At 39.6% G+C, this 26,069-nt stretch overlaps 11 non-coding genes across 11 annotated transcripts; all 11 read right to left on the reverse strand.

Annotated features, from left to right (window-relative positions):
- Nucleotides 1-1,678: 1,678 nt before the first annotated feature.
- TRNAV-CAC (transfer RNA valine (anticodon CAC)) lies at nt 1,679-1,751 on the reverse strand. The gene has a single exon. It is a non-coding gene; the product is annotated as a tRNA-Val (tRNA).
- A 1,182-nt stretch (nt 1,752-2,933) lies between these two features.
- TRNAV-AAC (transfer RNA valine (anticodon AAC)) lies at nt 2,934-3,006 on the reverse strand. The gene has a single exon. It is a non-coding gene; the product is annotated as a tRNA-Val (tRNA).
- A 4,096-nt stretch (nt 3,007-7,102) lies between these two features.
- On the reverse strand, nt 7,103-7,175 carry TRNAV-CAC (transfer RNA valine (anticodon CAC)). Its single transcript has one exon. It is a non-coding gene; the product is annotated as a tRNA-Val (tRNA).
- A 1,180-nt stretch (nt 7,176-8,355) lies between these two features.
- TRNAV-AAC (transfer RNA valine (anticodon AAC)) lies at nt 8,356-8,428 on the reverse strand. Its single transcript has one exon. It is a non-coding gene; the product is annotated as a tRNA-Val (tRNA).
- A 4,096-nt stretch (nt 8,429-12,524) lies between these two features.
- TRNAV-CAC (transfer RNA valine (anticodon CAC)) lies at nt 12,525-12,597 on the reverse strand. Its single transcript has one exon. It is a non-coding gene; the product is annotated as a tRNA-Val (tRNA).
- Nucleotides 12,598-13,776: 1,179 nt separating this feature from the next.
- On the reverse strand, nt 13,777-13,849 carry TRNAV-AAC (transfer RNA valine (anticodon AAC)). The gene has a single exon. It is a non-coding gene; the product is annotated as a tRNA-Val (tRNA).
- Nucleotides 13,850-17,677: 3,828 nt separating this feature from the next.
- Nucleotides 17,678-17,750, reverse strand: TRNAV-AAC (transfer RNA valine (anticodon AAC)). The gene has a single exon. It is a non-coding gene; the product is annotated as a tRNA-Val (tRNA).
- Nucleotides 17,751-20,796: 3,046 nt separating this feature from the next.
- Nucleotides 20,797-20,869, reverse strand: TRNAV-AAC (transfer RNA valine (anticodon AAC)). Its single transcript has one exon. It is a non-coding gene; the product is annotated as a tRNA-Val (tRNA).
- Nucleotides 20,870-23,299: 2,430 nt separating this feature from the next.
- Nucleotides 23,300-23,372, reverse strand: TRNAV-AAC (transfer RNA valine (anticodon AAC)). Its single transcript has one exon. It is a non-coding gene; the product is annotated as a tRNA-Val (tRNA).
- A 995-nt stretch (nt 23,373-24,367) lies between these two features.
- On the reverse strand, nt 24,368-24,440 carry TRNAV-AAC (transfer RNA valine (anticodon AAC)). The gene has a single exon. It is a non-coding gene; the product is annotated as a tRNA-Val (tRNA).
- Nucleotides 24,441-25,305: 865 nt separating this feature from the next.
- On the reverse strand, nt 25,306-25,378 carry TRNAV-AAC (transfer RNA valine (anticodon AAC)). Its single transcript has one exon. It is a non-coding gene; the product is annotated as a tRNA-Val (tRNA).
- Between the last annotated feature and the right edge of the window lie 691 nt (nt 25,379-26,069).

A 26,069-nucleotide genomic window follows, 5' to 3' on the forward strand; every position in this document is an offset into this window, starting at 1 on the left:
CATTAATATTGCAATAGAATGTAACCTAAAACATATTCCCATACAAGTATTAACTCCTTTTGCGGCTGCTATGAGCACAGAAATTAATCTTATCCAGCACCTGAATTAAATGTTGCACTATAATACTTGAGGCTGATTTTGGTCTGTTTACAAAGTTTACCCAAGCTGACCACTGCATACAAGTCTTCTCCGATTACAAAGAACCCAGAAATGGAACTCTCAAATGTCCATCTTTCTCTTTATTTGATAATAGTCTCCAGGCTTACATGCATTTTCGTCATGGGCTCAGCGTAGTCCAGTCCATTACTACTATAGTGACTGCACTCTCCACACTTTTGTTGGCAGTGAACAACAAAATAAAGTATCAGGTAGACTCAAGGCCATGAGTCCAAGGCTTTGTCTGAAGAGAAGTTTTTTTTTTTTTTGTTTTTTTTTTACTTCATTTGCAGTGTAAGTCACTTGCATATAAGCGGTTAGTCCTGGCTGTTATATCCAGGTTACACTGGATCTGTTAGTACTGATAGGCAAGGGAAAGCATTTTTAGACCAAGTCCAGACCCTCTCTGAGCTAGGGAAATATGTAGTAATCCGTGGTAGTCTTTTTTACGGCTCTCCAAATGCAGACACAGCATACAGTGACATTACAATACCGAAGAGTATAAGGGCGACACTTAGAAAATCATGAAGATTATGACTGCGCCTATGATAAAATGTACACTTAACAGATGATAGACAGGTACTATTTTCGCCAGTGGACACAGTGCAAATTACGCTTTTCAAAGCAATGGGCGGACCCGCCGCTTGGATTACATTATACAGGCAGCGAGTCCAGGCATTGCTGCTTTAAAAGCGTCATCTGCACTGTGTCCATTACAAGTGACATAATTTAGTGGTAGAGACATTTGTAAAAGTCGGATTTTACATTTGGCGGTCATTGAGCCTGGCGAAAATAGTACCTGTCTATTTATTAACTATCATTGGTGCAGTTATAATCTTCGTGATTTTCTAAGTGTTGCTCTTATACTCTTCGGTATTGTAATGTTGCTGTATGCTGTGCCTGCATTTAGAGAGCCAAACAAACATACCACACCCGTAATGATATCTATTACAATGCATGGTTGGACACGGTCTCAAGAGTGCTCCTGTGGCTGCCCAGGTAACGTGGCACACCAGTGCTGTGCTCTCAGGGCATATACCCTTTTCCTCCAATACTGTTATGAGGGTTAGGACTTAGGACTTGCACCCTAGGCGGGGCACACACTGTTGTAAAAGTCCTGGAGGCTTTCCTAGGAGCACAGAGAGCAACAGTGAAGGATAGCGTCTTCCTCCTTTCTCAAATGTGACCGTTCAGAAGGAACAGAAATTCCCACCTGGTACAGTTGAACCTCCTCTGACTTCTGGGCACTGATTCGTACACCACCCTGAGTTCCCATGCTGAAGAAGTATGGGTGCAGGGGGAGCTAGTCCAAGTCCATGGCTCATTGTCTGTACATAATTTGAGGGCTTGCAATGGGTTGGAAATCCCCTCTAGGTAACCCAGTATGATTGGCTCATCTAAGTTGGGAGATAAGATGTTAAATGACCTGATATCAGTCTACAGTTGGGAGTGTTGGGTTCCATCGGGTGAAGGAGGTTTAAGTTTGTTGAGAAAGATTAAACTAAGTAAAAGTAAGAAAACATGTTTCCGCCCGGTCTCGAACCGGGGACCTTTCGCGTGTGAGGCGAACGTGATAACCACTACACTACGGAAACTTCCTATCATGTGATTGTCACACCCCACTAGATGTGAACATCTTCCCATTGTAACTTCCCCCAATGGCATTGTTGTTCACAACTGGTGACAATGTGTGGCCTGTCATTAGGACCCAGATGAGATACACTCGGAAGGTTTGCTTAGCAACATATGCCTGGGATGAGCCGAGATTAATTTACAGTGTGATTGGGGTGGAGAATGGAGCTCTGATAGGGGGGAGTGTTACTTTATTATCTGTAACCCAAGTATTATGCTGGAGGAGGAGTATAAATAAAGTGTTTAGATTTTGCAATATAAGAGGGAATTCAATGGACTGTGTTACTTGTGAGAATAATGCAGCTATTACCGTTAGTACGGTAATTTTAACACAGATTTTAACTCTTTACTTAATACTCTCCAGGCTTACATGCATTTTCGTCATGGGCTCAGCGTAGTCCAGTCCATTACTACTATAGTGACTGCACTCTCCACACTTTTGTTGGCAGTGAACAACAAAATAAAGTATCAGGTAGACGCAAGGCCATGAGTCCAAGGCTTTGTCACTATGTTAAGTCCCGTAATGTAACCGGATTAATGTGTCTTTAAACCTTATTACCTGAAATAATTATTTTTAACCACGTATCACAAATTGCTTTCTGACATATTTCTATAAAAGTCCATCCCGTATCTCATACTTTACATAAGTTTTACACAATAAGATTACTGTTTTAAAAAAACAACAACTTTATTTTGAAGTGGATCAAACTGTGTATATGAAAAACACAAAATCTTAAATTATTTTTAACTTTTCTTTCTTTGAGGATGTCACATGTTCCCAATCAAAGATCTTCTCAGACATAGATCCTACTCTGTAATCACTAATGTATGCTGCATAACTAAGAATCTAGAAAGATATAAAAATTATTAAGGGTTGGCAAGATCCTTCCTGAGGTTTTATGAAATTACAGGGTGTTAAAAAATGTGTTCTCAAGATCTATCGCTCATTGTCTGTACATCATTTGAGGGCTGACAATGGTTTGGGAATCCCCTGTAGGTGACCCAGTATGATTGGCTCACCTAAGTTGAGAGATAAGATGTTAAATGACCTGCGATCAGTTTACAGTTGGGAGTGTTGGGTTCCATCGGGTGAAGGAGGTTTAAGTTTGTTGAGAAAGATTGAACTAAGTAAAAGTAAGAAAACATGTTTCCACCCGGTCTCGAACCAGGGACCTTTCGCGTGTTAGGCGAACGTGATAACCACTACACTACGGAAACTTCCTGTCAGGTGGTTGTCACACCCCACTAGATGTGAACATCCTCCCATTTTTATGTAGGTGCAGCTGTACATACATTAATGTAACTTCCATTGTTGTTCACATCTCCTGGTGACAATGTGTGGCCTGGCGTTAGGACCCAGATGAGATACAATGGGAATGTTTGCTTAGCAACATATGGCTGGTATGAACTGAGATTAGCTTAGAGCATTGGATCCCAAACTTTCTCAGTTCGAGGCACCCTTAGGCTCTCCATAATGTTTTCAAGGCACCCCTAAGCAAAAATAATTAAAAAAGTAGTCCCCTGCCTTGCTTATCACCTGTCCTGGCCGCTGGTACCCCTTTGAGATCGCCACGGCACCCCAGGGAGCTGCGGCACACAGTTTGGGAACCACTGGCTTAGAGTCTCACTGGGGTGGAGAATGGAGCTCTGATAGGGGGGGGGGTGTTACTTTATTATCTGTAACCCAAGTATTATGCTGGAGGAGGAGTATAAATAAAGTGTTTAGATTCTGCAATATAAGAGGGAATTCAATGGGCCGTGTTACTTGTGAGAGTAATGCATCTATCACTCTTAGTATGGAATTTTAACACAGATTTTAACTCTTTATTTAATAATAGTCTCCAGGCTTACATGCATTTTCGTCATGGGCTCAGTGTAGTCCAGTCCATTACTACTATAGTGACTGCACTCTCCACGGAAATAATCATTTTTAGCAACGTATCACAAATTGCTTTCTGACATTTCTATGAAAGTCCATCCCGTATCTCATACTTTACATAAGTTTTACACAATAAGATTACTTTTTAAAAAGAACCAACAACTTTATTTTGAAGTGGATCAAACTATATATGAAAAACACAAAATCTTAAATAATCTTTAACTTATCTTTCTTTGAGGATGTCACATGTTCCCAATTAAAGATCTGCTCAGACATAGATCCTACTCTTTAATCACTAATGTATGCTGCATAAGTAACAATCTGGAAACATATAAAAAAAGTTTGCAGGATTTTGTTATGGAGGGTAATGTTAGCTTGATAGGTTGGGGACAGGAAATGGGCTATGAAATACCAGGTGAATTTGTTTTTTATTCATTTGATTTTAAATTTTCTTGTTTAAGGGTTGGCTAGATCCTTGCTGGGGTTTTATAAAATTACAGGGTGTTGAAGTTGAAAATTAGTTTTTTTTTTTTTTTTTACTTCATTTTGCAGTGTAAGTCACTTGCATATAAGCGGTTAGTCCTGACTGTTCTATCCAGGTTACACTGGATCTGTTAGTACTGATAGGCAAGTGAAAGCATTACTAGAACAAGTCCAGACCCTTTCTGAGCTAGGGAAATATGTAGTGATCGGTGGTAGTCTTTTTTCCGCTCTCCAAATGCAGACACAGTATACAGCGACATTACAATACCGAAGAGTATAAGAGCGACACTTAGAAAATCATGAAGATTATAACTGCGCCAATGACACTTAACAGATAATAGACAGGTACTATTTTCGCGAGGCTCAATCACCGCCAAATGTAAAATTGGACTTCCACAAAGGTCTCCAACACTAAATTACTTCACTAGTAATGGACACAGTGCAAAGGATGCTTTCAAAGCGCCAATGGGCAGATCCGCCACCTGGATTACATTATACAGGCAGCGAGTCCGGGCACTGCAGCTTTAAAAGCGTCATTTGCACTTTGTCCATTACAAATGACGTTATTTAGTGGTGGAGACCTTTGTGAAAGTTGGATTTTTATATTTGTCGGTCATTGAGCCTGGCGAAAATAGTACCTGTCTATTATCTGTTAAGTGTAACTGTAGCAGTGACATATGGAAAGTTGTGCCAAGGAAGTAACTGTGCAGAAATTGGAAGTGTGTGATCATATTACTGGTCCTGCTTTGTTTTATGTGAATGGCAATTTTTAATCCTTTTGGTTTTTATTTGATCTTTTCATGAGGGTTCTGATGCATTGCTAAACTACATGACTCATTTTGTAATGGCTGGTATGTGTCGTACTCTAGCCTGAAAGATTTTTCAAGGTACAAAAATGAAGTGTGCTTAAGGAAGAATGCAGAGCACAAAGTGTTTAAGGAGGACCCGTCACTTTGCCCACGTCAATGGTAGCCAGTTTGTGGACAATGCTAATATTCGTGAGTATGTGGTTGGTCAATTTATTCGTAATCATTGGCTTTGCTGGTTTCTATTAAACTAATGGGCTGCTCACAAAATGGATGTGTAGGCAACAGGTTTACTACATTGCATTATGTATGTTGGTTTCCCATTGATTGAGGCCTGGTTTGTACATTTCCTGACTTGACTTGAAATTTGTATGTTTTTTATTTTGTTTTTTTTCTCATCAGTTTTGTCTGCAAATGTCTATTAAAATGTATAAAGTTATTATAAACTACCTGTGTTGTGTGCTTTGTTTTTATGAAAAGATTTATTTTCATATGTTGACAAAATTATTCTGGTTCAGAGAATACAATCGAATAAGTGTTTTAAATCAAGGGTTTTTTTTTTAACAGGTGTTTAAATGATCTTCACTTTGCAGAGCTCTTGTGTATAATCAAGTATATTAAACTTGAAATGTACATGTTAATATTTTAATAAACTATGTACAGAGATAATGACTTACAGGTTAAGAACTAATGGCTTGAAATTGAAAAAAAACATTAATATTGCAATAGAATGTAACCAAAAACATATTCCCATACAAGTATTAACTGCTTTTGTGGCTGCTATGAGCACAGAAATTAATCTTATCCAGCACCTGAATTAAATGTTGCGCTATAATACTTGAGGCTGATTTTGGTCTATTTACAAAGTTTACCCAAGCTGACCACTGCATACAAGTCTTCTCCGATTAAAAAGAACCCAGACATGGAACTGTCAAATGTCCATCCTTCTCTTTATTTAATAACAAGTTAACCCGTGCATGATACTCATGCATTCTAGTCAAATCAAGCTACTTAAGGTCTTAAAAAGGTTCTTGTCATGCATTTGGGCCTAGCCCAGGCCTCCTCAGGGGAAGAGCGTTACTTCCCGACGCAAGCGCCCTTTTTAATGTGTGTTCATGAGGTAAAATTACCTCACGAAAATGAGTTTGACCCCTCAACTCGTAAATTTAGCCTTTACTACCCCTACCACGGGGGGAAGGGGGGATGATGGAAGTCAACTGACTTCACTATTCTAATTTTTTTGTCAAATAATGTCAGTATACCAAATTTCAGGTCAATTGGATGAGCCCTTTCTGAGAAAATAGTTTTTTACACACACACACACTAACACACGCCGCTAGGCTTTTATATTATAGATAGTCTCCAGGCTTACATGTATTTTCGTCATGGGCTCAGCGTAGTCCAGTCCATTACTACTATAGTGACTGCACTCTCCACACTTTTGTTGGCAGTGAACAACAAAATAAAGTATCAGGTAGACGCAAGGCCATGAGTCCAAGGCTTTGTCACTATGTTAAGTCCTGTAATGTAACCAGATTAATGTGTCTTTAAACCTTATTACCTGAAATAATTATTTTTAACAACGTATCACAAATTGGTTTCTGACATATTTCTATGAAAGTCCACCCCGTATCTCATACTTTACATAAGTTTTACACAATAAGATTACTGTTTTAAAAAAACAACAACTTTATTTTGAAGTGGATCAAACTGTATAAATGAAAAACACAAAATCTTAAATTATTTTTAACTTTTCTTTCTTTGAGGATGTCACATGTTCCCAATCAAAGATCTTCTCAGACATAGATCCTACTCTGTAATCACTAATGTATGCTGCATAATTAACAATCTAGAAAGATATAAAAATTATTAAGGGTTGGCTAGATCCTTGCTGAGGTTTTATGAAATTACAGGGTGTTGAAGTTGTGTTCTCAAGATCCATGGCTCATTGTCTGTACATCATTTGAGGGCTGGCAATGGTTTGGGAATCCCCTCTAGGTAACCCAGTATGATTGGCTCATCTAAGTTGAGAGACAAGATGTTAAATGACCTGCGATCAGTTTACAGTTGGGAGTGTTGGGTTCCATCGGGTGAAGGAGGTTTAAGTTTGTTGAGAAAGATTAAACTAAGTAAAAGTAAGAAAACATGTTTCCGCCCGGTCTCGAACCAGGGACCTTTCGCGTGTGAGGCGAACGTGATAACCACTACACTACGGAAACTTCCTATCATGTGATTGTCACACCCCACTAGATGTGAACATCTTCCCATTGTAACTTCCCCCAATGGCATTGTTGTTCACAACTGGTGACAATGTGTGGCCTGTCATTAGGACCCAGATGAGATACACTCGGAAGGTTTGCTTAGCAACATATGCCTGGGATGAGCCGAGATTAATTTACAGTGTGATTGGGGTGGAGAATGGAGCTCTGATAGGGGGGAGTGTTACTTTATTATCTGTAACCCAAGTATTATGCTGGAGGAGGAGTATAAATAAAGTGTTTAGATTTTGCAATATAAGAGGGAATTCAATGGACTGTGTTACTTGTGAGAATAATGCAGCTATTACCGTTAGTACGGTAATTTTAACACAGATTTTAACTCTTTACTTAATACTCTCCAGGCTTACATGCATTTTCGTCATGGGCTCAGTGTAGTCTAGTCCATTACTACTATAGTGACTGCACTCTCCACACTTTTGTTGGCAGTGAACAACAAAATAAAGTATCAGGTAGACGCAAGGCCATGAGTCCAAGGCTGTCACTATGTTAAGTCCTGTAATGTAACCGGATTATTGTGTCTTTAAACCTTATTACCTGAAATAATTATTTTTAACAACGTATCACAAATTGGTTTCTGACATATTTCTATGAAAGTCCATCCCGTATCTCATACTTTACATAAGTTTTACACAATAAGGTTACTGTTTTAAAAAAACAACAACTTTATTTTGAAGTGGATCAAACTGTATAAATGAAAAACACAAAATCTTAAATTATTTTTAACTTTTCTTTCTTTGAGGATGTCACATGTTCCCAATCAAAGATCTTCTCAGACATAGATCCTACTCTGTAATCACTAATGTATGCTGCATAAGTAACAATCTAGAAAGATATAAAAATTATTAAGGGTTGGCAAGATCCTTCCTGAGGTTTTATGAAATTACAGGGTGTTAAAAAATGTGTTCTCAAGATCTATCGCTCATTGTCTGTACATCATTTGAGGGCTGACAATGGTTTGGGAATCCCCTGTAGGTGACCCAGTATGATTGGCTCACCTAAGTTGAGAGATAAGATGTTAAATGACCTGCGATCAGTTTACAGTTGGGAGTGTTGGGTTCCATCGGGTGAAGGAGGTTTAAGTTTGTTGAGAAAGATTGAACTAAGTAAAAGTAAGAAAACATGTTTCCACCCGGTCTCGAACCAGGGACCTTTCGCGTGTTAGGCGAACGTGATAACCACTACACTACGGAAACTTCCTGTCAGGTGGTTGTCACACCCCACTAGATGTGAACATCCTCCCATTTTTATGTAGGTGCAGCTGTACATACATTAATGTAACTTCCATTGTTGTTCACATCTCCTGGTGACAATGTGTGGCCTGGCGTTAGGACCCAGATGAGATACAATGGGAATGTTTGCTTAGCAACATATGGCTGGTATGAACTGAGATTAGCTTAGAGCATTGGATCCCAAACTTTCTCAGTTCGAGGCACCCTTAGGCTCTCCATAATGTTTTCAAGGCACCCCTAAGCAAAAATAATTAAAAAAGTAGTCCCCTGCCTTGCTTATCACCTGTCCTGGCCGCTGGTACCCCTTTGAGATCGCCACGGCACCCCAGGGAGCTGCGGCACACAGTTTGGGAACCACTGGCTTAGAGTCTCACTGGGGTGGAGAATGGAGCTCTGATAGGGGGGGGGGTGTTACTTTATTATCTGTAACCCAAGTATTATGCTGGAGGAGGAGTATAAATAAAGTGTTTAGATTCTGCAATATAAGAGGGAATTCAATGGGCCGTGTTACTTGTGAGAGTAATGCATCTATCACTCTTAGTATGGAATTTTAACACAGATTTTAACTCTTTATTTAATAATAGTCTCCAGGCTTACATGCATTTTCGTCATGGGCTCAGTGTAGTCCAGTCCATTACTACTATAGTGACTGCACTCTCCACGGAAATAATCATTTTTAGCAACGTATCACAAATTGCTTTCTGACATTTCTATGAAAGTCCATCCCGTATCTCATACTTTACATAAGTTTTACACAATAAGATTACTTTTTAAAAAGAACCAACAACTTTATTTTGAAGTGGATCAAACTATATATGAAAAACACAAAATCTTAAATAATCTTTAACTTATCTTTCTTTGAGGATGTCACATGTTCCCAATTAAAGATCTGCTCAGACATAGATCCTACTCTTTAATCACTAATGTATGCTGCATAAGTAACAATCTGGAAACATATAAAAAAAGTTTGCAGGATTTTGTTATGGAGGGTAATGTTAGCTTGATAGGTTGGGGACAGGAAATGGGCTATGAAATACCAGGTGAATTTGTTTTTTATTCATTTGATTTTAAATTTTCTTGTTTAAGGGTTGGCTAGATCCTTGCTGGGGTTTTATAAAATTACAGGGTGTTGAAGTTGAAAATTAGTTTTTTTTTTTTTTTTTACTTCATTTTGCAGTGTAAGTCACTTGCATATAAGCGGTTAGTCCTGACTGTTCTATCCAGGTTACACTGGATCTGTTAGTACTGATAGGCAAGTGAAAGCATTACTAGAACAAGTCCAGACCCTTTCTGAGCTAGGGAAATATGTAGTGATCGGTGGTAGTCTTTTTTCCGCTCTCCAAATGCAGACACAGTATACAGCGACATTACAATACCGAAGAGTATAAGAGCGACACTTAGAAAATCATGAAGATTATAACTGCGCCAATGACACTTAACAGATAATAGACAGGTACTATTTTCGCGAGGCTCAATCACCGCCAAATGTAAAATTGGACTTCCACAAAGGTCTCCAACACTAAATTACTTCACTAGTAATGGACACAGTGCAAAGGATGCTTTCAAAGCGCCAATGGGCAGATCCGCCACCTGGATTACATTATACAGGCAGCGAGTCCGGGCACTGCAGCTTTAAAAGCGTCATTTGCACTTTGTCCATTACAAATGACGTTATTTAGTGGTGGAGACCTTTGTGAAAGTTGGATTTTTATATTTGTCGGTCATTGAGCCTGGCGAAAATAGTACCTGTCTATTATCTGTTAAGTGTAACTGTAGCAGTGACATATGGAAAGTTGTGCCAAGGAAGTAACTGTGCAGAAATTGGAAGTGTGTGATCATATTACTGGTCCTGCTTTGTTTTATGTGAATGGCAATTTTTAATCCTTTTGGTTTTTATTTGATCTTTTCATGAGGGTTCTGATGCATTGCTAAACTACATGACTCATTTTGTAATGGCTGGTATGTGTCGTACTCTAGCCTGAAAGATTTTTCAAGGTACAAAAATGAAGTGTGCTTAAGGAAGAATGCAGAGCACAAAGTGTTTAAGGAGGACCCGTCACTTTGCCCACGTCAATGGTAGCCAGTTTGTGGACAATGCTAATATTCGTGAGTATGTGGTTGGTCAATTTATTCGTAATCATTGGCTTTGCTGGTTTCTATTAAACTAATGGGCTGCTCACAAAATGGATGTGTAGGCAACAGGTTTACTACATTGCATTATGTATGTTGGTTTCCCATTGATTGAGGCCTGGTTTGTACATTTCCTGACTTGACTTGAAATTTGTATGTTTTTTATTTTGTTTTTTTTCTCATCAGTTTTGTCTGCAAATGTCTATTAAAATGTATAAAGTTATTATAAACTACCTGTGTTGTGTGCTTTGTTTTTATGAAAAGATTTATTTTCATATGTTGACAAAATTATTCTGGTTCAGAGAATACAATCGAATAAGTGTTTTAAATCAAGGGTTTTTTTTTTAACAGGTGTTTAAATGATCTTCACTTTGCAGAGCTCTTGTGTATAATCAAGTATATTAAACTTGAAATGTACATGTTAATATTTTAATAAACTATGTACAGAGATAATGACTTACAGGTTAAGAACTAATGGCTTGAAATTGAAAAAAAACATTAATATTGCAATAGAATGTAACCAAAAACATATTCCCATACAAGTATTAACTGCTTTTGTGGCTGCTATGAGCACAGAAATTAATCTTATCCAGCACCTGAATTAAATGTTGCGCTATAATACTTGAGGCTGATTTTGGTCTATTTACAAAGTTTACCCAAGCTGACCACTGCATACAAGTCTTCTCCGATTAAAAAGAACCCAGACATGGAACTGTCAAATGTCCATCCTTCTCTTTATTTAATAACAAGTTAACCCGTGCATGATACTCATGCATTCTAGTCAAATCAAGCTACTTAAGGTCTTAAAAAGGTTCTTGTCATGCATTTGGGCCTAGCCCAGGCCTCCTCAGGGGAAGAGCGTTACTTCCCGACGCAAGCGCCCTTTTTAATGTGTGTTCATGAGGTAAAATTACCTCACGAAAATGAGTTTGACCCCTCAACTCGTAAATTTAGCCTTTACTACCCCTACCACGGGGGGAAGGGGGGATGATGGAAGTCAACTGACTTCACTATTCTAATTTTTTTGTCAAATAATGTCAGTATACCAAATTTCAGGTCAATTGGATGAGCCCTTTCTGAGAAAATAGTTTTTTACACACACACACACTAACACACGCCGCTAGGCTTTTATATTATAGATAGTCTCCAGGCTTACATGTATTTTCGTCATGGGCTCAGCGTAGTCCAGTCCATTACTACTATAGTGACTGCACTCTCCACACTTTTGTTGGCAGTGAACAACAAAATAAAGTATCAGGTAGACGCAAGGCCATGAGTCCAAGGCTTTGTCACTATGTTAAGTCCTGTAATGTAACCAGATTAATGTGTCTTTAAACCTTATTACCTGAAATAATTATTTTTAACAACGTATCACAAATTGGTTTCTGACATATTTCTATGAAAGTCCACCCCGTATCTCATACTTTACATAAGTTTTACACAATAAGATTACTGTTTTAAAAAAACAACAACTTTATTTTGAAGTGGATCAAACTGTATAAATGAAAAACACAAAATCTTAAATTATTTTTAACTTTTCTTTCTTTGAGGATGTCACATGTTCCCAATCAAAGATCTTCTCAGACATAGATCCTACTCTGTAATCACTAATGTATGCTGCATAATTAACAATCTAGAAAGATATAAAAATTATTAAGGGTTGGCTAGATCCTTGCTGAGGTTTTATGAAATTACAGGGTGTTGAAGTTGTGTTCTCAAGATCCATGGCTCATTGTCTGTACATCATTTGAGGGCTGGCAATGGTTTGGGAATCCCCTCTAGGTAACCCAGTATGATTGGCTCATCTAAGTTGAGAGACAAGATGTTAAATGACCTGCGATCAGTTTACAGTTGGGAGTGTTGGGTTCCATCGGGTGAAGGAGGTTTAAGTTTGTTGAGAAAGATTAAACTAAGTAAAAGTAAGAAAACATGTTTCCGCCCGGTCTCGAACCAGGGACCTTTCGCGTGTGAGGCGAACGTGATAACCACTACACTACGGAAACTTCCTATCATGTGATTGTCACACCCCACTAGATGTGAACATCTTCCCATTGTAACTTCCCCCAATGGCATTGTTGTTCACAACTGGTGACAATGTGTGGCCTGTCATTAGGACCCAGATGAGATACACTCGGAAGGTTTGCTTAGCAACATATGCCTGGGATGAGCCGAGATTAATTTACAGTGTGATTGGGGTGGAGAATGGAGCTCTGATAGGGGGGAGTGTTACTTTATTATCTGTAACCCAAGTATTATGCTGGAGGAGGAGTATAAATAAAGTGTTTAGATTTTGCAATATAAGAGGGAATTCAATGGACTGTGTTACTTGTGAGAATAATGCAGCTATTACCGTTAGTACGGTAATTTTAACACAGATTTTAACTCTTTACTTAATACTCTCCAGGCTTACATGCATTTTCGTCATGGGCTCAGTGTAGTCTAGTCCATTACTACTATAGTGACTGCACTCTCCACACTTTTGTTGGCAGTGAACAACAAAATAAAGTATCAGGTAGACGCAAGGCCATGAGTCCAAGGCTGTCACTATGTTAAGTCCTGTAATGTAACCGGATTATTGTGTCTTTAAACCTTATTACCTGAAATAATTATTTTTAACAACGTATCACAAATTGGTTTCTGACATATTTCTATGAAAGTCCATCCCGTATCTCATACTTTACATAAGTTTTACACAATAAGGTTACTGTTTTAAAAAAACAACAACTTTATTTTGAAGTGGATCAAACTGTATAAATGAAAAACACAAAATCTTAAATTATTTTTAACTTTTCTTTCTTTGAGGATGTCACATGTTCCCAATCAAAGATCTTCTCAGACATAGATCCTACTCTGTAATCACTAATGTATGCTGCATAAGTAACAATCTAGAAAGATATAAAAATTATTAAGGGTTGGCTAGATCCTTGCTGAGGTTTTATGAAATTACAGGGTGTTGAAGTTGTGTTCTCAAGATCCATGGCTCATTGTCTGTACATCATTTGAGGGCTGGCAATGGTTTGGGAATCCCCTCTAGGTAACCCAGTATGATTGGCTCATCTAAGTTGAGAGACAAGATGTTAAATGACCTGCGATCAGTTTACAGTTGGGAGTGTTGGGTTCCATCAGGTGAAGGAGGTTTAAGTTTGTTGAGAAAGATTAAACTAAGTAAAAGTAAGAAAACATGTTTCCGCCCGGTCTCGAACCGGGGACCTTTCGCGTGTTAGGCGAACGTGATAACCACTACACTACGGAAACTTCCTGTTAGGTGATTGTCACACCCCACTAGATGTGAACATCCTCCTATCTTTATGTATGTGCAGCTGTACATACATTAATGTAACTTCCCCCAATGGCATTGTTGTTCACATCTCCTGGTGACAATGTGTGGCCTGGCATTAGGACCCAGATGAGATTCAATGGGAATGTTTGCTTAGCAACATATGGCTGGTATGAGCTGAGATTAGCTTAGAGCAGTGGATTTCAAACTTTCTCAGTTCGAGGCACCCTTAGGCTCTCCATAATGTTTTCAAGGCACCCCTTAGCAAAAATAATTAAAAAAGTAGTCCCCTGCCTTGCTTATCACCTGCCCTGGCCGCTGGTACCCCTTTGAGATCGCCACGGCACCCCAGGGAGCTGCGGCACACAGTTTGGGAACCACTGGCTTAGAGTCTCACTGGGGTGGAGAATGGAGCTCTGATAGGGGGGGGGGTGTTACTTTATTATCTGTAACCCAAGTATTATGCTGGAGGAGGAGTATAAATAAAGTGTTTAGATTCTGCAATATAAGAGGGAATTCAATGGGCCGTGTTACTTGTGAGAGTAATGCAGCTATTACTGTTAGTATGGAATTTTAACACAGATTTTAACTCTTTATTTAATAATAGTCTCCAGGCTTACATGCATTTTCGTCATGGGCTCAGTGTAGTCCAGTCCATTACTACTATAGTGACTGCACTCTCCACGGAAATAATCACTTTTAACAATGTTTCACAATTTGCTTTCTGACATATTTCTATGAAAGTCCATCCCGTATCTCATACTTTACATAAGTTTTACACAATAAGATTACTTTTTTAAAAAAAACAACAACTTTATTTTGAAGTGAGATCCTTGCTGAGGTTTTCTGAAATTACAGGGTGTTGAAGTTGTGTTCTGAAGATCAGTTTCTTTACTTCATTTGCAGTGTAAGCCAGGACTAACTGCTTCTATGCAAGTGACTGTTCTATCCAGGTTACACTGGATCTGTTAGTACTGATAGGCAAGTGAAAGCATTACTAGAACAAGTCCAGACCCTTTCTGAGCTAGGGAAATATGTAGTGATCGGTGGTAGTCTTTTTTCCGCTCTCCAAATGCCGACACAGTATACAGCGACATTACAATACCGAAGAGTATAAGAGCGACACTTAGAAAATCATGAAGATTATAACTGCGCCAATGACACTTAACAGATAATAGACAGGTACTATTTTCGCGAGGCTCAATAACCGCCAAATGTAAAATTGGACTTCCACAAAGGTCTCCAACACTAAATTACTTCACTAGTAATGGACACAGTGCAAATGATGCTTTCAAAGCGCCAATGGGCAGATCCGCCACCTGGATTACATTATACAGGCAGCGAGTCCGGGCACTGCAGCTTTAAAAGCGTCATTTGCACTTTGTCCATTACAAATGACGTAATTTAGTGGTGGAGACCTTTGTGAAAGTTGGATTTTTATATTTGTCGGTCATTGAGCCTGGCGAAAATAGTACCTGTCTATTATCTGTTAAGTGTAACTGTAGCAGTGACATATGGATAGTTGTGCCAAGGAAGTAACTGTGCAGAAATTGGAAGTGTGTGATCATATTACTGGTCTTGCTTTGTTTTATGTGAATGGCAATTTTTAATCCTTTTGGTTTTTATTTGATCTTTTCATGAGGGTTCTGATGCATTGCTAAACTACATGACTCATTTTGTAATGGCTGGTATGTGTCGTATTCTAGCCTGAAAGATTTTTTAAGGTACAAAAATGAAGTGTGCTTAAGGAAGAATGCAGAGCACAAAGTGTTTAAGGAGGACCCGTCACTTTGCCCACGTTGGTGGTAGCCAGTTTGTGGACAATGCTAATATTCGTGAGTATGTGGTTGGTCAATTTATTCGTAATCATTGGCTTTGCTGGTTTCTATTAAACTGATGGGCTGCTCACAAAATGGATGTGTAGGCAACAGGTTTACTACATTGCATTATGTATGTTGGTTTCCCATTGATTGAGGCCTGGTTTGTACATTTCCTGACTTGACTTGAAATTTGTATGTTTTTTATTTTGGTTTTTTTCTCATCAGTTTTGTCTGCAAATGTCTATTAAAATGTATAAAGTTATTATAAACTACCTGTGTTGTGTGCTTTGTTTTTATGAAAAGATTTATTTTCATATGTTGACAAAATTATTCTGGTTCAGAGAATACAATCGGATAAGTGTTTTAAATCAAGGGTTTTTTTTTTAACAGGTTTTTAAATGATCCTCACTTTGCAGAGCTCTTGTGTATAATCAAGTAATTTAAACTTGAAATGTACATGTTAATATTTTAATAAACTATGTACAGAGATAATGACTTACAGGTTAAGAACTAATGGCTTGAAATTGAAAAAAAACATTAATATTGCAATAGAATGTAACCTAAAACATATTCCCATACAAGTATTAACTGCTTTTGTGGCTGCTATGAGCACAGAAATTAATCTTATCCAGCACCTGAATTAAATGTTGTGCTATAATACTTGAGGCTGATTTTGGTCTATTTACAAAGTTTACCCAAGCCGACCACTGCATACAAGTCTTCTCCGATTAAAAAGAACCCAGACATGGAACTGTCAAATGTCCATCCTTCTCTTTATTTAATAACAAGTTAACCCGTGCATGATACTCATGCATTCTAGTCAAATCAAGCTACTTAAGGTCTTAAAAAGGTTCTTGTCATGCATTTGGGCCTAGCCCAGGCCTCCTCAGGGGAAGAGCGTTACTTCCCGACGCAAGCGCCCTTTTTAATGTGTGTTCATGAGGTAAAATTACCTCACGAAAATGAGTTTGACCCCTCAACTCGTAAATTTAGCCTTTACTACCCCTACCACGGGGGGAAGGGGGGATGATGGAAGTCAACTGACTTCACTATTCTATTTTTTTTGTCAAATAATGTCAGTATACCAAATTTCAGGTCAATTGGATGAACCCTTTCTGAGAAAATAGTTTTTTACACACACACACACACACACACACACACACTAACACACGCCGCTAGGCTTTTATATTATAGATAGTCTCCAGGCTTACATGTATTTTCGTCATGGGCTCAGCGTAGTCCAGTCCATTACTACTATAGTGACTGCACTCTCCACACTTTTGTTGGCAGTGAACAACAAAATAAAGTATCAGGTAGACGCAAGGCCATGAGTCCAAGGCTTTGTCACTATGTTAAGTCCCGTAATGTAACCGGATTAATGTGTCTTTAAACCTTATTACCTGAAATAATTATTTTTAACCACGTATCACAAATTGCTTTCTGACATATTTCTATAAAAGTCCATCCCGTATCTCATACTTTACATAAGTTTTACACAATAAGATTACTGTTTTAAAAAAACAACAACTTTATTTTGAAGTGGATCAAACTGTGTATATGAAAAACACAAAATCTTAAATTATTTTTAACTTTTCTTTCTTTGAGGATGTCACATGTTCCCAATCAAAGATCTTCTCAGACATAGATCCTACTCTGTAATCACTAATGTATGCTGCATAACTAAGAATCTAGAAAGATATAAAAATTATTAAGGGTTGGCAAGATCCTTGCTGAGGTTTTATGAAATTACAGGGTGTTAAAAAATGTGTTCTCAAGATCTATCGCTCATTGTCTGTACATCATTTGAGGGCTGACAATGGTTTGGGAAACCCCTGTAGGTGACCCAGTATGATTGGCTCACCTAAGTTGAGAGATAAGATGTTAAATGACCTGCGATCAGTTTACAGTTGGGAGTGTTGGGTTCCATCGGGTGAAGGAGGTTTAAGTTTGTTGAGAAAGATTGAACTAAGTAAAAGTAAGAAAACATGTTTCCGCCCGGTCTCGAACCGGGGACCTTTCGCGTGTTAGGCGAACGTGATAACCACTACACTACGGAAACTTCCTGTCAGGTGGTTGTCACACCCCACTAGATGTGAACATCCTCCCATTTTTATGTAGGTGCAGCTGTACATACATTAATGTAACTTCCATTGTTGTTCACATCTCCTGGTGACAATGTGTGGCCTGGCGTTAGGACCCAGATAAGATACAATGGGAATGTTTGCTTAGCAACATATGGCTGGTATGAACTGAGATTAGCTTAGAGCATTGGATCCCAAACTTTCTCAGTTCGAGGCACCCTTAGGCTCTCCATAATGTTTTCAAGGCACCCCTAAGCAAAAGTAATTAAAAAAGTAGTCCCCTGCCTTGCTTATCACCTGCCCTGGCCGCTGGTACCCCTTTGAGATCGCCACGGCACCCCAGGGGGCTGCGGCACACAGTTTGGGAACCACTGGCTTAGAGTCTCACTGGGGTGGAGAATGGAGCTCTGATAGGGGGGGGGGGGTGTTACTTTATTATCTGTAACCCAAGTATTATGCTGGAGGAGGAGTATAAATAAAGTGTTTAGATTCTGCAATATAAGAGGGAATTCAATGGGCCGTGTTACTTGTGAGAGTAATGCATCTATCACTCTTAGTATGGAATTTTAACACAGATTTTAACTCTTTATTTAATAATAGTCTCCAGGCTTACATGCATTTTCGTCATGGGCTCAGTGTAGTCCAGTCCATTACTACTATAGTGACTGCACTCTCCACGGAAATAATCATTTTTAGCAACGTATCACAAATTGCTTTTTGACATTTCTATGAAAGTCCATCCCGTATCTCATACTTTACATAAGTTTTACACAATAAGATTACTTTTTAAAAAGAACCAACAACTTTATTTTGAAGTGGATCAAACTGTATATGAAAAACACAAAATCTTAAATAATTTTTAACTTATCTTTCTTTGAGGATGTCACATGTTCCCAATTAAAGATCTGCTCAGACATAGATCCTACTCTTTAATCACTAATGTATGCTGCATAAGTAACAATCTGGAAACATATAAAAAAAGTTTGCAGGATTTTGTTATGGAGGGTAATGTTAGCTTGATAGGTTGGGGACAGGAAATGGGCTATGAAATACCAGGTGAATTTGTTTTTTATTCATTTGATTTTAAATTTTCTTGTTTAAGGGTTGGCTAGATCCTTGCTGGGGTTTTATAAAATTACAGGGTGTTGAAGTTGAAAATTAGTTTTTGTTTTTTTTTTACTTCATTTTGCAGTGTAAGTCACTTGCATATAAGCGGTTAGTCCTGACTGTTATATCCAGGTTACACTGGATCTGTTAGTACTGATAGGCAAGGGAAAGCATTACTAGAACAGTCCAGACCCTTTCTGAGCTAGGGAAATATGTAGTGATCAGTGGTAGTCTTTTTTACAGCTCTCCAAATGCAGACACAGCATACAGCGACATTACAATACCGAAGAGTATAAGAGCGACACTTAGAAAATCATGAAGATTATGACTGCGCCTATGATAAAATGTACACGTAACAGATGATAGACAGGTACTATTTTCGCCAGTGGGCACAGTGCAAATGATGCTTTTCAAAGCAATGGGCGGACCCGCCGCTTGGATTATATTATACAGGCAGCGAGTCCGGGTATTGCTGCTTGAAAAGTGTCATTTGCACTGTGTCCATTACAAGTGACATAATTTAGTGGTAGAGACATTTGTGAAAGTCGGATTTTACATTTGCTGGTCATTGAGCCTGGCGAAAATAGTACCTGTCTATTAACTGTATCATTGGTGCAGTTATAATCTTCGTGATCTTCTAAGTGTCGCTCTTATACTCTTCGGTATTGTAATGTTGCTGTATGCTGTGTCAGCATTTAGAGAGCCAAACAAACATACCACACCCGTAATGATATCTATTACAATGCATGGTTGGACACGGTCTCAAGAGTGTTCCTGTGGCTTCTCAGGTAACGTGGCACACCAGTGCTGTGCTCTCAGGGCATATACCCTTTTCCTGCAATACTGTTATGAGGATTAGGACTTAGGACTTGCACCCTAGGCGGGGCACACACTGGTGTAAAAGTCCTAGAGGCTTTCCTAGGAGCATAGAGAGCAACAGTGAAGGATAGCGTCTTCCTCCTTTCTCAAATGTGACCATTCAAAAGGAACAGTAATTCCCACCTGGTACAGTTGAACCTCCTCTGACTTCTGGGCACTGATTCATACACCGCCCTGAGTTCCCATGCTGAAGAAGTATGGGGGCAGGGGGAGCTAGCCCAAGTCCATGGCTCATTGTCTGTACATAATTTGAGGGCTGGCAATGGGTTGGGAATCCCCTCTAGGTTTTCCAGTATGACTGGCTCATCTAAGTTGGGAGATAAGATGTTAAATGACCTAAGATCAGTCTACAGTTGGGAGTGTTGGGTTCCATCGGGTGACGGAGGTTTAAGCTTCTTGAGAAAGATTAAACTAAGAAAACACGTTTCTGCCCGGTCTCGAACCGGGGACCTTTCACGTGTTAGGCAAACGTGATAACCACTACACTACGGAAACTTCCTGTCATGTGATTGTCACACCCCACTAGATGTGAACATCCTCCCATTTTTATGTAGGTGCAGCTGTACATAAATTAATCTAACTTCCCCCAATGTCATTGTTATTCACACCTCCTGGTGACAATGTGTGGCCTGGCATTAGGACCCAGATGAGATACAATGGGAATGTTTGCTTAGCAACATATGGCTGGTATGACATAGATCCTACTCTGTAATCACCAATGTATGCTGCATAAGTAAGAATCTAGAAAGATATAAAAATTATTAAGGGTTGGCAAAATCCTTGCTGAGGTTTTATGAAATTACAGGGTGTTGAAGTTGTGTTCTCAAGATCTATCGCTCATTGTCTGTACATCATTTGAGGGCTGACAATGGTTTGGGAAACCCCTGTAGGTGACCCAGTATGATTGGCTCACCTAAGTTGAGAGATAAGGTGTTAAATGACCTGCGATCAGTTTACAGTTGGGAGTGTTGGGTTCCATCGGGTGAAGGAGGTTTAAGTTTGTTGAGAAAGATTAAACTAAGTAAAAGTAAGAAAACATGTTTCCGCCCGGTCTCGAACCGGGGACCTTTCGCGTGTTAGGCGAACGTGATAACCACTACACTACGGAAACTTCCTGTCATGTGATTGTCACACCCCACCAGATGTGAACATCCTCCCATTTTTATGTAGGTGCAGCTGTACATACATTAATGTAACTTCCATTGTTGTTCACATCTCCTGGTGACAATGTGTGGCCTGGCGTTAGGACCCAGATGAGATACAATGGGAATGTTTGCTTAGCAACATATGGCTGGTATGAACTGAGATTAGCTTAGAGCATTGGATCCCAAACTTTCTCAGTTCGAGGCACCCTTAGGCTCTCCATAATGTTTTCAAGGCACCCCTAAGCAAAAATAATTAAAAAAGTAGTCCCCTGCCTTGCTTATCACCTGTCCTGGCCGCTGGTACCCCTTTGAGATCGCCACGGCACCCCAGGGAGCTGCGGCACACAGTTTGGGAACCACTGGCTTAGAGTCTCACTGGGGTGGAGAATGGAGCTCTGATAGGGGGGGGGGTGTTACTTTATTATCTGTAACCCAAGTATTATGCTGGAGGAGGAGTATAAATAAAGTGTGTAGATTCTGCAATATAAGAGGGAATTCAATGGGCCGTGTTACTTGTGAGAGTAATGCATCTATCACTCTTAGTATGGAGTTTTAACACAGATTTTAACTCTTTATTTAATAATAGTCTCCAGGCTTACATGCATTTTCGTCATGGGCTCAGTGTAGTCCAGTCCATTACTACTATAGTGACTGCACTCTCCACGGAAATAATCATTTTTAGCAACGTATCACAAATTGCTTTCTGACATTTCTATGAAAGTCCATCCCGTATCTCATACTTTACATAAGTTTTACACAATAAGATTACTTTTTAAAAAGAACCAACAACTTTATTTTGAAGTGGATCAAACTATATATGAAAAACACAAAATCTTAAATAATCTTTAACTTATCTTTCTTTGAGGATGTCACATGTTCCCAATTAAAGATCTGCTCAGACATAGATCCTACTCTGTAATCACTAATGTATGCTGCATAAGTAACAATCTGGAAACATATAAAAAAAGTTTGCAGGATTTTGTTATGGAGGGTAATGTTAGCTTGATAGGTTGGGGACAGGAAATGGGCTATGAAATACCAGGTGAATTTGTTTTTTATTCATTTGATTTTAAATTTTCTTGTTTAAGGGTTGGCTAGATCCTTGCTGGGGTTTTATAAAATTACAGGGTGTTGAAGTTGAAAATTAGTTTTTTGTTTTTTTTTTACTTCATTTTGCAGTGTAAGTCACTTGCATATAAGCGGTTAGTCCTGACTGTTATATCCAGGTTACACTGGATCTGTTAGTACTGATAGGCAAGGGAAAGCATTACTAGAACAGTCCAGACCCTTTCTGAGCTAGGGAAATATGTAGTGATCAGTGGTAGTCTTTTTTACAGCTCTCCAAATGCAGACACAGCATACAGCGACATTACAATACCGAAGAGTATAAGAGCGACACTTAGAAAATCATGAAGATTATGACTGCGCCTATGATAAAATGTACACGTAACAGATGATAGACAGGTACTATTTTCGCCAGTGGGCACAGTGCAAATGATGCTTTTCAAAGCAATGGGCGGACCCGCCGCTTGGATTATATTATACAGGCAGCGAGTCCGGGTATTGCTGCTTGAAAAGTGTCATTTGCACTGTGTTCATTACAAGTGACATAATTTAGTGGTAGAGACATTTGTGAAAGTCGGATTTTACATTTGCTGGTCATTGAGCCTGGCGAAAATAGTACCTGTCTATTAACTGTATCATTGGTGCAGTTATAATCTTCGTGATCTTCTAAGTGTCGCTCTTATACTCTTCGGTATTGTAATGTTGCTGTATGCTGTGTCAGCATTTAGAGAGCCAAACAAACATACCCCACCCGTAATGATATCTAATACAATGCATGGTTGGACACGGTCTCAAGAGTGTTCCTGTGGCTTCTCAGGTAACGTGGCACACCAGTGCTGTGCTCTCAGGGCATATACCCTTTTCCTGCAATACTGTTATGAGGATTAGGACTTAGGACTTGCACCCTAGGCGGGGCACACACTGGTGTAAAAGTCCTAGAGGCTTTCCTAGGAGCATAGAGAGCAACAGTGAAGGATAGCGTCTTCCTCCTTTGTCAAATGTGACCGTTCAAAAGGAACAGTAATTCCCACCTGGTACAGTTGAACCTCCTCTGACTTCTGGGCACTGATTCGTACACCACCCTGAGTTCCCATGCTGAAGAAGTATGGGTGCAGGGGGAGCTAGTCCAAGTCCATGGCTCATTGTCTGTACATAATTTGAGGGCTGGCAATGGGTTGGGATTCCCCTCTAGGTTTCCCAGTATGACTGGCTCATCTAAGTTGGGAGATAAGATGTTAAATGACCTGAGATCAGTCTACAGTTGGGTTCCATCGGGTGACGGAGGTTTAAGCTTGTTGAGAAAGATTAAAATTAGCAAAAGTAAGAAAACATGTTTCCGCCCGGTCTCGAACCGGGGACCTTTCGCGTGTTAGGCGAACGTGATAACCACTACACTACGGAAACTTCCTGTTTTGTTCATGTCACACCCCACTAGATGTGAACATCCTCCCATTTTTATGTATGTGCAGCTGTACATACATTAATGTAACTTCCCCCAATGGCATTGTTGTTCACACCTCCTGGTGACAATGTGTGGCCTGGCATTGGGACCCAGATGAGATACACTTGGAATGTTTGCTTAGCAACATATGGCAGAGATTAGCTTACAGTGTGACTGGGGTGGAGAATGGAGATCTGATAGGGTGAGTGTTACTTTATTATCTGTAACCCAAGTATTATGCTGGAGGAGGAGTATAAATAAAGTGTTTAGATTTTGCAATATAAGAGGGAATTCAATGGGCCGTGTTACTTGTGAGAGTAATGCAGCTATTACCGTTAGTACGGTAATTTTAACACAGATTTCTGCTCGTGGCTATAAGAGATGTGAGCAAAAATCAGCGTGCAAATTACCGTAGTAACGGTAATAGTGCACAGGCCGCGTTACTTTCAGGGTGTGTGGTGGGACCATGATCCTTCCCACTGCTGGGAAATTTCACGGCATTTCATAGGGGCAGACCTTAATGACGCAATATTGTATCATTAAGCCCCACCTCCATCACAGTCTGGGACGGTGCCTAATCTTCCGGAAGGATGCCCTAAAATTCGGGAGAGTAGGAAAGTATGCCATATATCCCAGAACCACACACACACAGTAACAGGGAGTTACATTAAAGGGAAAGAGTAACCTATTCTCACTAGGTGATAGCTTTTGTGGCAGGAGTCTGGATGAGGGGAAACTAATCAATTTCAGTTAAAGATTTAAGGTGGAAAAGAGAGCTGTGAAACAGAATAGAAAATATTAAGCTTTCAAATTAAATAGAATACATATAAAGTGAAGAAATATGAATACTGGACAATAATGAATAAAAAAATGGCACTTCTTTTTTTTTTTTTTAGGGAAGAGGTTATAAGCTTGCAAAGAAAGAGAAATAATTTTAAAAAAATAAAACCGAAAAACATGTTTCCGCCCAGTCTCGAACCGGGGACCTTTCGCGTGTTAGGCGAACGTGATAACCACTACACTACGGAAACTTCCTGTCATGTGATTGTCACACCCCACTAGATGTGAACATCCTCCCATTTTTATGTAGGTGCAGCTGTACATACATTAATGTAACTTCCCTCAATGGCATTGTTATTCATTATGGAGAGCCTGGCGAAAATAGTACCTGTCTATTATCTGTTAAGTGTATCACTGGCGCAGTTATAATCTTCGAGATTTTCTAAGTGTCGCTCTTATACTCTTCGGTATTGTAATGTCGCTGTATGCTGTGTCTGCATTTAGAGAGCAAAACAAACATACCACACCCGTAATGATATCTATTACAATGCATGGTTGGACACGGTCTCAAGAGTGCTCCTGTGGCTGCCCAGGTAACGTGGCACACCAGTGCTGTGCTCTCGGGGCATATACCCTTTTCCTCCAATACTGTTATGAGGATTAGGACTTAGGACTTGCACCCTAGGCGGGGCACACACTGTTGTAAAAGTCCTAGAGGCTTTCCTAGGAGCATAGAGAGCAACAGTGAAGGATAGCGTCTTCCTCCTTTGTCAAATGTGACCGTTCAAAAGGAACAGTAATTCCCACCTGGTACAGTTGAACCTCCTCTGACTTCTGGGCACTGATTCGTACACCACCCTGAGTTCCCATGCTGAAGAAGTATGGGTGCAGGGGGAGCTAGTCCAAGTCCATGGCTCATTGTCTGTACATAATTTGAGGGCTGGCAATGGGTTGGGAATCCCCTCTAGGTTTCCCAGTATGATTGGCTCATCTAAGTTGGGAGATAAGATGTTAAATGACCTGAGATCAGTCTACAGTTGGGAGTGTTGGGTTCCATCGGGTGACGGAGGTTTAAGCTTCTTGAGAAAGATTAAACTAAGTGAAAGTAAGAAAACCTGTTTCCACCCGGTCTCGAACCGGGGACCTTTCGCGTGTTAGGCGAACGTGATAACCACTACACTACGGAAACTTCCTATCATGTGATTGTCACACCCCACTAGATGTGAACATCCTCCCATTTTTATGTAGGTGCAGCTGTACATAAATTAATGTAACTTCCCCCAATGGCATTGTTATTCACACCTCCTGGTGACAATGTGTGGCCTGGCATTAGGAACCAGATGAGATACACTCGGAAGGTTTGCTTAGCAACATATGGCAGAGATTAGCTTACAGTGTGACTGGCTTGGAGAATGGTGCTCTGATAGGAGGGGGGGGGGAGTGTTACTTTATTATCTGTAACCCAAGTATTATGCTGGAGGAGGAGTATAAATAAAGTGTTTAGATTTTGCAATATATGAGGGAATTTAATGAACCGTGTTACTTGTATAATGCAGGCTGCGAGCTATTACAATTAGTACGGTAATTTTAACACTGATTTCTGCTCGTGGCTCTAAGAGATATGAGCAAAAATCAGCGTGGTAATTACCGTAGTAACGGTAATAGTGCTCAGGCCCTGATACTGTCACGAGTATCTCTGTCAATTGAATTCCCCCCCATGCAAACTACTGCGACAACTATTGCACCAATATGCAACACCTGTGTCCACACTTAACAGACTTTGTTGTAAAAACCTGCATATACGGGGAACTTCTGGACACTTATGCCCACACACAAGAGAAATCCTGGAGGAGAGGTCATGTGACGGAGTTGGAGGGTGC

Source organism: Mixophyes fleayi, chromosome 2 (genome assembly GCF_038048845.1).
Source record: "Mixophyes fleayi isolate aMixFle1 chromosome 2, aMixFle1.hap1, whole genome shotgun sequence".
NCBI lineage: Eukaryota > Metazoa > Chordata > Amphibia > Anura > Limnodynastidae > Mixophyes > Mixophyes fleayi.